At 44.6% G+C, this 12334-nt stretch overlaps 1 protein-coding gene and 1 long non-coding RNA gene across 25 annotated transcripts in view; one reads left to right on the top strand and one right to left on the bottom strand.

The window, feature by feature from the left end:
• The window catches only part of LOC142158631 (poly(rC)-binding protein 3-like), a 1531228-nt gene that overhangs the window by 1113143 nt on the left and 405751 nt on the right, over nt 1-12334 (top strand). The gene's annotated exons all lie outside the window — the stretch shown is intronic.
• LOC142157734 (uncharacterized) lies at nt 5802-7407 on the bottom strand. Its single transcript, XR_012692591.1, has 3 exons — nt 7001-7407; nt 6769-6882; nt 5802-6733 (listed from the first exon to the last, which is right to left on the bottom strand). It is a non-coding gene; the product is annotated as an uncharacterized LOC142157734 (long non-coding RNA).

Genomic DNA, 12334 nt, shown 5'->3' with positions numbered 1-12334 from the left:
ATGCAAAATAATAAACTAATTTGCACCCCTTGCATTGTAACATGGTTTGCCCAGGATCAAATGTACTCCCTCTTTTGCCTTGCTCTCCTTAATGACTCAGGCCCATTGTGTTCTATGAGGGTGGTATGTCCAGGTACCTCCCTGTCATGCAATTGTTTCAACAAGTTGACATCTTAAGTGTGGACTGGTTTCCTCCTGCCTTCCTGCCTGACTATAATTGACACGCCTCACAGCCTCAACCACTTTATATGGCTCCTGAATGTTGTCATCTGGTTGGAAAGTCCTAATCACAGCTGACTTATCAAAGTTCCTTTTTCGTCTTGCTTGCGCTTCATTCATATGCTACTGTACCAACAGGGTGATCTTCCTCAACCTGTCATACAACTAGGACACAAATGGGATCACATTTTATTCTTTAGGACCCAGTTGCTCCCAGCCATCCTTGAGAAACCCCCCTTGGCTGTCTGCCATACAATAATTCAAAGGTACTAAAAAATGTGAACGCTTGAGGCACATCTCTCACTGAGAACATTAAAATAGGGTAATAAGACATCCCAGTCCCATTTTTCCTGTGCTACTGCCATTTTCACCATATGTTTGAGAGTTCTGCTAAAATGTTCTACAAACCGGTCAGTCTGCGGGTAGTATGATGTGTGAAACGTTTATACCTTAAACAACCAGCACAGCTCTTAAATGAGACAGGAAAAAAAAAGGCAGTGCCCTGATCAGTCAAGATTTCCTTGGGGATGTGTCACACTCTGCTCCCCAGGTACCTCTACACGAGCCTCTAAACACTGACTGTCACTTTAATTCCTGTTGCTAGTGCAGACTATTAGTCATGGTCTGCACCTGTGATCATTACAACTGTGTGCTGGTCAGTGTTACTATTGGGCAGTCCCCCTTTATAAGGCCCTTCCTTTCATTCTCGCATTGCTGGTTCTTCAAGTCATATCTGTTACTCCGATGTCTCTGTTGGGATGTATACTCGTGGAAGCTGTGTGTTATTACTGCTGCATGGCTGGACTTCATTGACCTCTGCATGCTTACTCCACTGCTCGTGGTAAACACCATGAACTACATCTGTTACCTATTTGGTCTGCATAGCTGACTATTGTTACCTGTTCCACAATCCGTGGTAAGCTGCTGTGTTCATCGCTGCTGTGTGGTCATCGCTGCTGTATGGTGGACTTCCATGATCTTTGCATACCTGTTCCACTGATTGTGGTAAACGCTATGACTACACCTGTTACCTACTCGGCCAGCATTGCTGAATATTGTTACATGTTCCACAATCCATGGTAAAGCTGCTGCGTTCATTGCTGCTGTGTGGTCATCGCTGTTGTTTGTTGGATTTCCTCAATCTCTGCATGCTTGTTCCACTGCTCGTGGTGAACGCTATGATCTACATCAGTTACCTACTCGGCCTGCATTGCTGATTATTGTTTCCTGTTCCACAATCCGTGGTAAAGCTGCTATTCATCGCTGCTGAATGTTGGACTGTCTTGATCTCTGCATACCTGTTCCACTGCTTGTGGTAAACGCTATGATCCACATCTATTATCTACTTGGCCTGCATTGTTGATTACTGTTATCAGCTCCACAATACGTATCAAGCTCTGTCTATTGTGGCTGAGTATGTTTTGAACTTTGTTGATTCCTGTGCCTCAAGTTTACTACTAATGGAGAATCTGATTATTGCATGTGCAGCTGGTATTAATGAATGTTGCTGATTGTTACTATTCTTGCATGTCTTCGTGATCATCATTTGCAAATTACTGAAGTCTGCATTGAACTCTTGTATTAATGTTTTATAATAGTATGGTAATCTTCGTTACCACCATTTGATGTCCGAATTGGATCATTCCTCTGCTACGTAACTTGTTCTCAGCTGTCACATTGGGAGCTTTCCTGCAGGGCCGCGACCCGCAGAAGCCCATATTCACTTGTGAATACCTCCCATTTTGTTAGATTCCGCACCTCCAGGGAAGTTTTAGTCAATACTCATTGAGACAGCAGGATCTCACTCAATTATTCGTGAGCTAACCTGACAGGATGCCAAATTGGGTGCAGTACAGAAGGAGCTCTTTTGCGATCATACTTGATTTTATATTTTGCAAAGCTGTAGCTTCAGGATACCTGGTGGCGTAATCCACAATGACAAGCACGTACTGATGGCCATGAGCTGATTTTTGTAATGGACCCATCAAATTCATACCAATACACTCTGGTCTGCACCACGGGAATGAGAACTAGCAGGGTCCTTTTATCTGGCTTCAGACATGTTCTCTGACATACTGGACATGTCCAGCAAAACCTTTCTACTGCCGTGAACACGCATGGCCAATAAAAACTGATTGATATATACTCTTGAGTTTTGTCTTGTCCCAAGTGTCCACCCACACAGATGTGTATGTGCAGCCTTAAATACAAATGAACATGAATTTTCTGCAGAAGCAATTGCTCTACAATTTTATCTTGAACTTCAGCAATTCTATACAATAAATATTTTTTTTCCACGATTTAATAAGTAAATCCTTCTGCAGGTCTGTCAGCCTTTTCTACACTATTTACCTCAATGACATTTTCATAGACATTCACTAAGGCAGCATCTCTAAGTCAGTCTCGACCAAAGTCTCTCAGTGGAAACAAGTTAGATAATACTGACCAATCTGAGTTCTCTTCAGGAGGCGTGGCGCCTCCATCCTAAGTCTCGGTAACTAATGATGACAGTAACCGGGACTTACGCAGCTTGCATTTGTCTTTTCCCCATCCTTTTAGATGGCTCCTGGAGGATTTAAACAATGTAAAGCCTCTGCCAAGTATCAAAGGGCAGTTTGGGGCAATTGATGCTATTATTGTGACTGTCCGTTTACGGTAACAGGCAAAAATGCCCTCAGCAGTCCCGTTGACACAGACGACTTTTACTTTGGGCAATTTGTGAGCCAGAACCGAGCAATATAGAGTTAGAACCAAGGTGATTCACAAAAACAGCCACATGGAATAAGCAGGACTTCCCTGTAACTGGACTCAAAGTACAGCAGCTTGGATATGGAACGTTTTGCGTGAACCAGCTAATAAGCCATAGGATCAATTAATCTTGGGCATCGTGCCCGCAAATCTCTAGGTTCTCTGCACTCAAAGCACGTTGGACCCAAAGCAGTTTTGGTTGTCTCGTTGTCAACAAACTTTTCTCATCAATGCTTGGTCCATCATTCCATATACCAGATTTTGGCCGAGGTACAAACTTTAGAGCAGGCAGCAATGGATTGAATATAAGGTGCAAGGCACTTTATCTCTCTACTACAGTGGCCTGAGGATCAACCTGCAGTGTTCACCTCTGGAGCCCTTGATTCATACCTCGAATACAATGGTCGATAGCCAAAGTCTCGAACATCTGGACCGCAGTATTCTTTTCTGGCTGCACCCACATTTTAAGTGTTTTACAGAGTTTAGCAAGTTAAGCACAAACTGACAAATCTGTGGACAGTCTCCAGTCATTATACCATTGGGACTTGCCCGCACTGGTGACCCTAACCCACACCATGACAGTGGATTTCAACTGCTGATAGTTAGCAGCCTGGATTTTGTTCAGGTTTATATAATTGCACTGAGTATCTCCCAAAAAGATAGGGAACTAGACATTCAGCCCAACTCTCATGTGGCAAATTAGCTTAGGTGGCGGCATGTTCTAACAGATATGTTTCAACATCATTGTCGGAAATTAATTTCTGTAGCATGGTTGCTGCTGGAGCTTCCCTGTCACGCCTCCTCTGAGCAGACAGGTTTTCTCGTCCTTTACTGCTGCCACATTCACCAAGGCTCTTATCGTATCTTCCATTTCCATGGAAGTTTGGGATTGGAAACAGAATTTTGCGTCCCTTAGCATCCTCCAAAACAACACTGTGATGAGGTTGATATTTACAGGACACTTCACTCCAGGTCGGCTGAATCAAGTGTCCAATTTAATTGTTAGGAGTTTGTTCAGCATATAATGACACTTGTAGTCAATTAAAATCCCTGCCACCCTGTATCTGTCTGGACATACATCTTCTGTCTAGTCACCGGTCAAATAAGTGGCCTCAATTGCCCTGTCCACAACAAACAGTCTTATATTCGCCTTCCAAGCACTAATTAATAATTTAAGAAAATAACTATTTTCACTCATGTGAATCGCCTCATATACTATATAGTAATGAGTCATTAAGGATTAAAATATAAAAAAGGAGTAAGTTTGCACCTAGGCAAAACCGTGTTGCATTGGAGAGGGAGGTAAATTTAAAATGTGGGGACAGATTTATATTTTGGGTAGGGCATGTTCTAGATCAACTTTAACTTTCAGGGTAAAAATAAAGCTACCAAGTATTTGAGTGCTACATGACAAAAAAAACAGTATTTTCTTTATGTGCAAAATAATAAACTAATTTGCACCCCTTATGTAACATTATCTATCCGGAGAACATTTACTTCTTGTTTTGTCTCACTTTCCTTAATGACTCAAGCCCTATTTGTATATATTTATATAATTTATTTATATTATAAATATAAATAAAAATATAAAAATATAAATATTATAAATTATATTTATATTATATATATATATATGTGTGTGTGTGTGTGTGTGTGTGTGTGTGTGTGTGTGTGTGTGTGTGTGAAGATACCCGGTTTATCTGGTTCAATTATACTCACTCCACACTGCCGGAATTGGTCTTTTAATGTAGGCATTGTGATTGTCGACACACTATCGACATTTGCAAGCTGTCCAATTAATGGAAGTGCCGGCATTTAGCCTGTCAACATTTTCTTGTTGACAGGTTAACTGCCGACATTTCCAGTGTCGGCATTTAGCACCCAACCTAATATAACTTTTAATATAAATATGAGGCTGTTAGTGCACATTTTGATCAGACTGTGGATGGCCATCTGCCATGTCAGGGTGACCTCATTTTGATGGATAACTATACTAGCAGTTTCTAATTTTATAACCTGGGACTTATCACATTTAGTGACTCTAAATTAAAAGTAATATTGGTAGGAACCAGTCTGCTGTACTGATTACAAATCTATGGATAGATGGGTAGGGTGCTGAGCCAAAAAGACTGCTGTCACAGCACTAGATCATACACCGATCAGCCACAACATTAAAACCAAAACTGCTTAATATTGTGTAGGTCACTCTTGTGCCACCAAATCAGTTCTGATCCTTTGAGGCATGGACTCCATGAGACCTCTGAAGGTGACCTGTGGTATCAAGTACCAAGACACTGGCAGCAGATCCTTTCATTTCTATCATTTCGCACTGTGGCTTAGTTGGTTAAAGCACCTGTCTTGTAAACAAGAGAGCCAGAGTTTAAATCTCAGCAGTGTTTATGACCAACATAACAATTTTTGGCCTCTCTCTACAACCTCACCCTCACATCCGTTCTTGATTCGGTCACCCATGCCCATTCCGTCCACCTTCGTTGCTCCAAACCCCAACCCCGGAACTCCAAATTTACCTGCTTCCTCCAAAAATGCACCCATATCGCTGAACGCCAATGGAGAAAATCTAGTTCCATGGCTGATTTCCTCCAATTCAAGTTTATCCTCTCATCTTACAGTTCTGCCCTCTCACTCGTGAAACAATCTTTCTTTAAATCCCTCATCTCCTTGCAATCCTCTAACCCCACCACCTCTTCGCCACCTTCAACACACTCCTGCCCCCCCCATCCCATCCTCCCTAACTGCCCTAACTGGCCATCAGACTTGAAATCTCTTCCTCCACTCACTCTTCAGCCACCCCCCCACTCACTCTTACACCCCCCACTCAACCCTCCTCTCCCTCCCAACCACCTACTCCTATACTCCTTTTGCCCTACCATGGGTGAAGAAGTCCACTCTCTCATTTCATCCCCCCCTTCTACCTGTCCCTTGGATGCTATCTCTTCTCACTTCCTTCGCTCCCTTTCCCCACCACCTGCTCCCACCTTCCTCACGTCTTTCATCTGTCCCTCTCCACCGGCATCTTCTCCTCTACTTTTAAACGTGCTCTCGTCTCACCCATTCTAAAGAAACTTAATCTTGACCCCACTTCACTCTCTAACTATTGCCCCATTTCTCTTCTCCCCTTTTACTCCAAAATACTTGGGAGGCTCGTCTGCAACCGTCTCACCACTTACATTTCTGAACACTCCCTTCTTGATCCCCTCCACCCCACTGAAACTGGCCTGGCTAAAGTTTCCAGCGATCTTCTCTCAGCTAAAGCCAGGTGTCATTTCTCCCTTATGATCCTCCTGGATCTCTCAGCGGCCTTCGACACAGTTGACCATCCCCTCCTGCTTCACACCCTCCAGTCCATTGGCCTCTCCGCCACCGTCCATTCCTGGTTCAACTCTTACCTTGCAGACCATTTTTTCTCTGTTTCCACCTCTGGGCCTCTCTCCCCCTCTTCCACCCTTTCAGTTCAGGTCCCACAGGGCTCTGTTCTTGGACCCTTACTCTTTTCACTATACACCTCCTCCCTGGGTGAACTCATCAGCTCCTTCGGCATCAAGTACCACCTTTATGCTGATGACACTCAACTCAACCTATCATCTCCTGATCTCAATCCCTCCCTCCCTCCTCTCTAGGGTGTCCACCTGCCTCTCTGCCATCTCCTCCTGGATGACCTCTAGATTTCTTTAACTCAATCTTGCTAAAGCCAAACTTATTGTCTTTCCTCTTTCTCGAACCTCCTCCCCCTCCGACCTCTCTATCACTGTCGACAATTCCTCTATCTGTCTTGTTCCCCACCTTCGCTGCCTGAGTGTTAGCCTCAACTCCTCTCTTTCCTTTGCCACTCACTTTTACTCTCTTGCCAAATTCTGACTCTTTCAGTTACGTAACATTGTATGTATTTGGCCCTTCCTTTCCCAGGATGCCACCAAATCTCTCATCCACTCTCTGATTATCTCCTGCTTGGACTACTGCAACCTTCTCCTTATTCGCCTTCCTTATTCTCATCTCGCTCCTCTTCAATCTGTACTCAACGCAGCTGCTAGGCTCATCTTCCTTTCTCGCCGCTCCACTTCTGTCTCCCTCCTCTACCAAGCCTTACATTGGCTCCCCTTCCCCTACAGAATCCTTTTCAAGCTCTTCACAGTCATACACATACAAGGCCCACGCCAACTCCACTGCTCCCTACATCTCCACCCTCATCTCTATTTACACTCCATCCCACCCAATGCAATCGGCCAATGATCGTCGCCTCTCTTCCCTTCTCACGCACGTATTCAAGACTTCTCCCCTTTCATTGGAATAAGCTGCCTTGCTCCATCAGAACATCCCCCATTATGTCCCATTTCAAACAGGCTTTAAAAACCCACCTTTTCTTAAAAGCCTCTCAGTCATCCGCTTAACCACCCACCTTGTCGGCTACCTCACCCTTGTGTCTTTCAGTCTGTCTACCCCTCCCTTTAGATTGTACGCTCCATTGAGAAGGGCCATTTCTCCTCCTGTTTCCACCAATTTTAACTTTGCTCTCCAGCTACTCAGCCCACCTCCTTTTGGACCTTCTGCCCTCTGACTCCTCTTGCTTTTCTCTTTCACCTCTCATTGGCTTTTAACCTGTCATCCGCGTCCACACTCTTGGGCTCAGGTTACCAGCTTGTGCTGAATATCCCTTCCCTCATCCTTTCTCTCTAGTTGTGCTTTGAGCTTATGGAGTTAGAGTGCTTATTGTCATTTGTACCGTACTGTTTACTGTTTTACGTATTGTACTGTTTCGCCTTTGTACTGTACTATTGTTTGTTCTTGTACAGTGCTATGGACACTCTGTGGCGCCCTATAAATAAAAATTAGCAATAATAATAATAAACCTTTAAGTCCTGTAAGTTGCAAAGTGGGGCCTCCATGGCTTGGACTTGTTTTTCTAGCACATCCGACAGATGCTTGATTGATTTGAGATCTGAGCAATTTGAGGTCAACACCTTAAACTCTTTGTCATGTTCCTTAAGCTATTCCTGAACAATTTCTATAGCATGACAGGGTGCACTATCCTGATGAAAGAGGCTACTGCCGTCAGGGAATACCAATGCCATAAAGGGGTGTACCTGGTCTCCAAGAAAGGTTTCCTACTAGAACATTGCCCAGAGCAGCACACTGCCTCCGCCAGCTTGCCTTCTCATAATGCATCCTTGTGCCATTTCTTTCCTAGGTAAATGACGCACATGGACCTGGCCAGCCACATGATGCAAAAGAAGACATGATTCATCAGAACAGCTACCTTCTTCCATTGCTCCATGGTAGAGTTCTGGCGCTTACATGCCCATTGTAGGCACTTAAGGCAGTGGACGGGGGTCAGCATAGACAATCCAAGCTGCAATGAAATGTGTGTTCTGATACCTATCATTGCCAGCATTAACTTTTTCAGCAATTTGTGCTACAGTAGCTCTTCTGTGGGATTGGACCAGTTGACCTAACCTTTGCTCCCCACATGCATCAGTGAGCCTTGGGCACCCATGACTCTGTCGCCGGTTCATCGGTTGCCCTTCCTTGGACCACTTTTGGTAGACACTAACCACTGTATACCAGGAACACCCCACAAGACCTGCCATTTTGGAGATTCTCTGAACCAGTCGTCTAGTCCTCATAATTTGGGAAAGTCGCTCAGATCTTTACCCTTGCCCAATGTTCCAGCTTCCAACAAATCAACTTCAAGAACAGACTGTTCACTTTGCTGCCTAATATATCCCAACTTTGACAGGTGACATTGTAATTAGATAATCAATGTTATTCACTGCACTTGCCAGTAGTTTTAATGTGGCTGATTGGTGTATTTATAAATAATTGAAGAAGATATAATAATATAAATTCTAGAATAAAAATTAGGTTTTTACTGCATATTTTGATCAAACGGTGGATCACCATCTACTATGTCAAGATAACCTTATTCAGATGGGTACCTGTGTCCGGGCACCGAGTACCAGCTATCTAGGAATTGACTCTGGCGCCAAGAGGATAAATACCTGGCACCGGAGGGGTTAAATTGCTGGCACTAGATGCTGTGTGAGTACAGTATATTTGAAAATATTTTATTTAAAAAAAAAAAAGTGTATTTGTATGTGCACTGCGGCGCTGGGAAAGTAATAACCAGCGCCACAGCATTCAAAGGGTTAAACCCCAGCGCTAGGCACCGGGGAATGCACAACTGTATAATATTTTAATGTTTAAGTATTAAATGCATTTTGACTGTGTGTGTGCTACAGCGCTGGTAGTTAACCGGATCGCAGCATTGAAGAAGTTAAACCTAGCGCCGGGAGTGTAAAAATATGTTGTCGCAGTCTCCGGCGATAGTAGGTCTTTATGATGCGAATCCTAGGGTTCATACAGTTTGGCACTACTCCAACAGGGCGCGGAGTCTAACGAGCAGTATGGTCTTAGCTGCGTCTGCTCGCAGGTCGCGGCCCCTGCTAGAGTACTGAGCGAGACCCTCTTGGGAAATCAGGAGACAATGGAATAGCAGATACTTGGTTGGAGCGTAAGCTCTGTAGACAAGTAGAAAAGCAGGTACTTGGTTGGAGCGTAAGCTCTGTAGACAAGTAGAAGAGCAGGTACTTGGTTGGAGCATCAGCTCTGCAGACAAGTAGAATAGCAGGTTCTTGGTTGGAGCGTCAGCTCTCTAGACAAGTAGAATAGCAGATTCTTGGTTGGAGCATCAGCTCACTAGACAAGTAGAAAAGCAGGTTCTTAGTTGAAGCATCAGCTGACTAGACAAGTAGAATAGCAGGTTCTTGGTTGGAGCGTCAGCTCACTAGACAAGTAGAATAGCAGGTTCTTGGTTGGAGCATCAGCTCTCTAGACAAGTAGAATAGCAGATTCTTGGTTGGAGCGTCAGCTCTCTAGACAAGTAGAATAACAGGTTCTTGGTTGGAGCGTCAGCTCACTAGACAAGTAGAATAGCAGGTACTTGGTTGGAGCATCAGCTCTGCAGACAAGTAGAATAGCAGGTACTTGGTTGGAGCGTCAGCTCTCTAATCAAGTAGAACTGCAGATTCTTGGTTGGAGCGTCAGCTCACTAGACAAGTAGAATAGCAGATTCTTGGTTGGAGCGTCAGCTCTCTAGACAAGTAGAATAACAGGTTCTTGGTTGGAGCGTCAGCTCACTAGACAAGTAGAATAGCAGGTACTTGGTTGGAGCATCAGCTCTGCAGACAAGTAGAATAGCAGGTACTTGGTTGGAGCGTCAGCTCTCTAATCAAGTAGAACTGCAGATTCTTGGTTGGAGCGTCAGCTCACTAGACAAGTAGAATAGCAGGTTCTTGGTTGGAGCGTCAGCTCACTAGACAAGTAGAATAGCAGATACTTGGTTGGAGCGTCAGCTCTGCAGACAAGTAGAATAGCAGGTTCTTGGAGCGTCATCTCACTAGACAAGTAGAATAGCAGGTTCTTGGTTGGAGCGTCAACTCACTAGACAAGTAGAATTGCAGGTTCTTGGTTGGAGCGTCAGCTCACTAGACAAGTATAATAGCAGGTTCTTGGTTGGAGCGTCAGCTCACTAAGCAAGTAGAATAGTAGGTTCTTGGTTGGAGCATCAGCTCTCTAGACAAGTAGAATAGCAGATTCTTGGTTGGAGCGTCAGCTCACTAGACAAGTAAAATAGCAGGTTCTTGGTTGGAGCGTCAGCTCACTAGACAAGTATAATAGCAGGTTCTTGGTTGGCGCGTCAGCTCACTAGACAAGTAGAATAGCAGGTTCTTGGTTGGAGCGTCAGCTCACTAGACAAGTAGAATAGCAGGTACTTGGTTGGAGCGTCAGCTCTGCAGACAAGTAGAATAGCAGGTACTTGGTTGGAGCGTCAGCTCTCTAGTCAAGTAGAACTGCAGATTCTTGGTTGGAGCGTCAGCTCACTAGACAAGTAGAATAGCAGGTTCTTGGTTGGAGCGTCAGCTCACTAGACAAGTAGAGTAGCAGATACTTGGTTGGAGCGTCAGCTCTGCAGACAAGTAGAATAGCAGGTTCTTGGTTGGAGCATCAGCTCTCTAGACAAGTAGAATAGCAGATTCTTGGTTGGAGCGTCAGCTCTCTATACAAGTAGAATAGCAGGTTCTTGGTTGGAGCGTCAGCTCACTAGACAAGTAGAATAGCAGATACTTGGTTGGAGCGTCAGCTCTGCAGACAAGTAGAATAGCAGGTTCTTGGAGCGTCATCTCACTAGACAAGTAGAATAGCAGGTTCTTGGTTGGAGCGTCAACTCACTAGACAAGTAGAATTGCAGGTTCTTGGTTGGAGCGTCAGCTCACTAGACAAGTATAATAGCAGGTTCTTGGTTGGAGCGTCAGCTCACTAGACAAGTAGAATAGCAGGTTCTTGGTTGGAGCGTCAGCTCACTAAGCAAGTAGAATAGCAGGTTCTTGGTTGGAGCATCAGCTCTCTAGACAAGTAGAATAGCAGATTCTTGGTTGGAGCGTCAGCTCTCTAGACAAGTAGAATAGCAGGTTCTTGGTTGGAGCGTCAGCTCACTAGACAAGTAGAATAGCAGATACTTGGTTGGAGCGTCAGCTCTGCAGACAAGTAGAATAGCAGGTTCTTGGAGCGTCATCTCACTAGACAAGTAGAATAGCAGGTTCTTGGTTGGAGCGTCAGCTCACTAGACAAGTAGAATTGCAGGTTCTTGGTTGGAGCGTCAGCTCACTAGACAAGTATAATAGCAGGTTCTTGGTTGGAGCGTCAGCTCACTAGACAAGTAGAATAGCAGGTTCTTGGTTGGAGCGTCAGCTCACTAAGCAAGTAGAATAGCAGGTTCTTGGTTGGAGCATCAGCTCTCTAGACAAGTAGAATAGCAGATTCTTGGTTGGAGCGTCAGCTCACTAGACAAGTAAAATAGCAGGTTCTTGGTTGGAGCGTCAGCTCACTAGACAAGTATAATAGCAGGTTCTTGGTTGGCGCGTCAGCTCACTAGACAAGTAGAATAGCAGGTTCTTGGTTGGAGCGTCAGCTCACTAGACAAGTAGAATAGCAGGTACTTGGTTGGAGCGTCAGCTCTGCAGACAAGTAGAATAGCAGGTACTTGGTTGGAGCGTCAGCTCTCTAGTCAAGTAGAACTGCAGATTCTTGGTTGGAGCGTCGGCTCACTAGACAAGTAAAATAGCAGGTTCTTGGTTGGAGCGTCAGCTCACTAGACAAGTATAATAGCAGGTTCTTGGTTGGCGCGTCAGCTCACTAGACAAGTAGAATAGCAGGTTCTTGGTTGGTTCGTCAGCTCACTAGACAAATAGAATAGCAGGTTCTTGGTTGGAGCTTCAGCTCACTAGACAAGTAGAATAGCAGGTACTTGGTTGGAGCGTCAACTCACTAGACAAGTAGAATAGCAGGTTCTTGG

This window comes from Mixophyes fleayi, chromosome 5 (genome assembly GCF_038048845.1).
Source record: "Mixophyes fleayi isolate aMixFle1 chromosome 5, aMixFle1.hap1, whole genome shotgun sequence".
NCBI lineage: Eukaryota > Metazoa > Chordata > Amphibia > Anura > Limnodynastidae > Mixophyes > Mixophyes fleayi.
The sequence above is the reverse complement of the archived record's forward strand: the minus strand, read 5'-3'. Positions and strand labels throughout refer to the sequence as shown.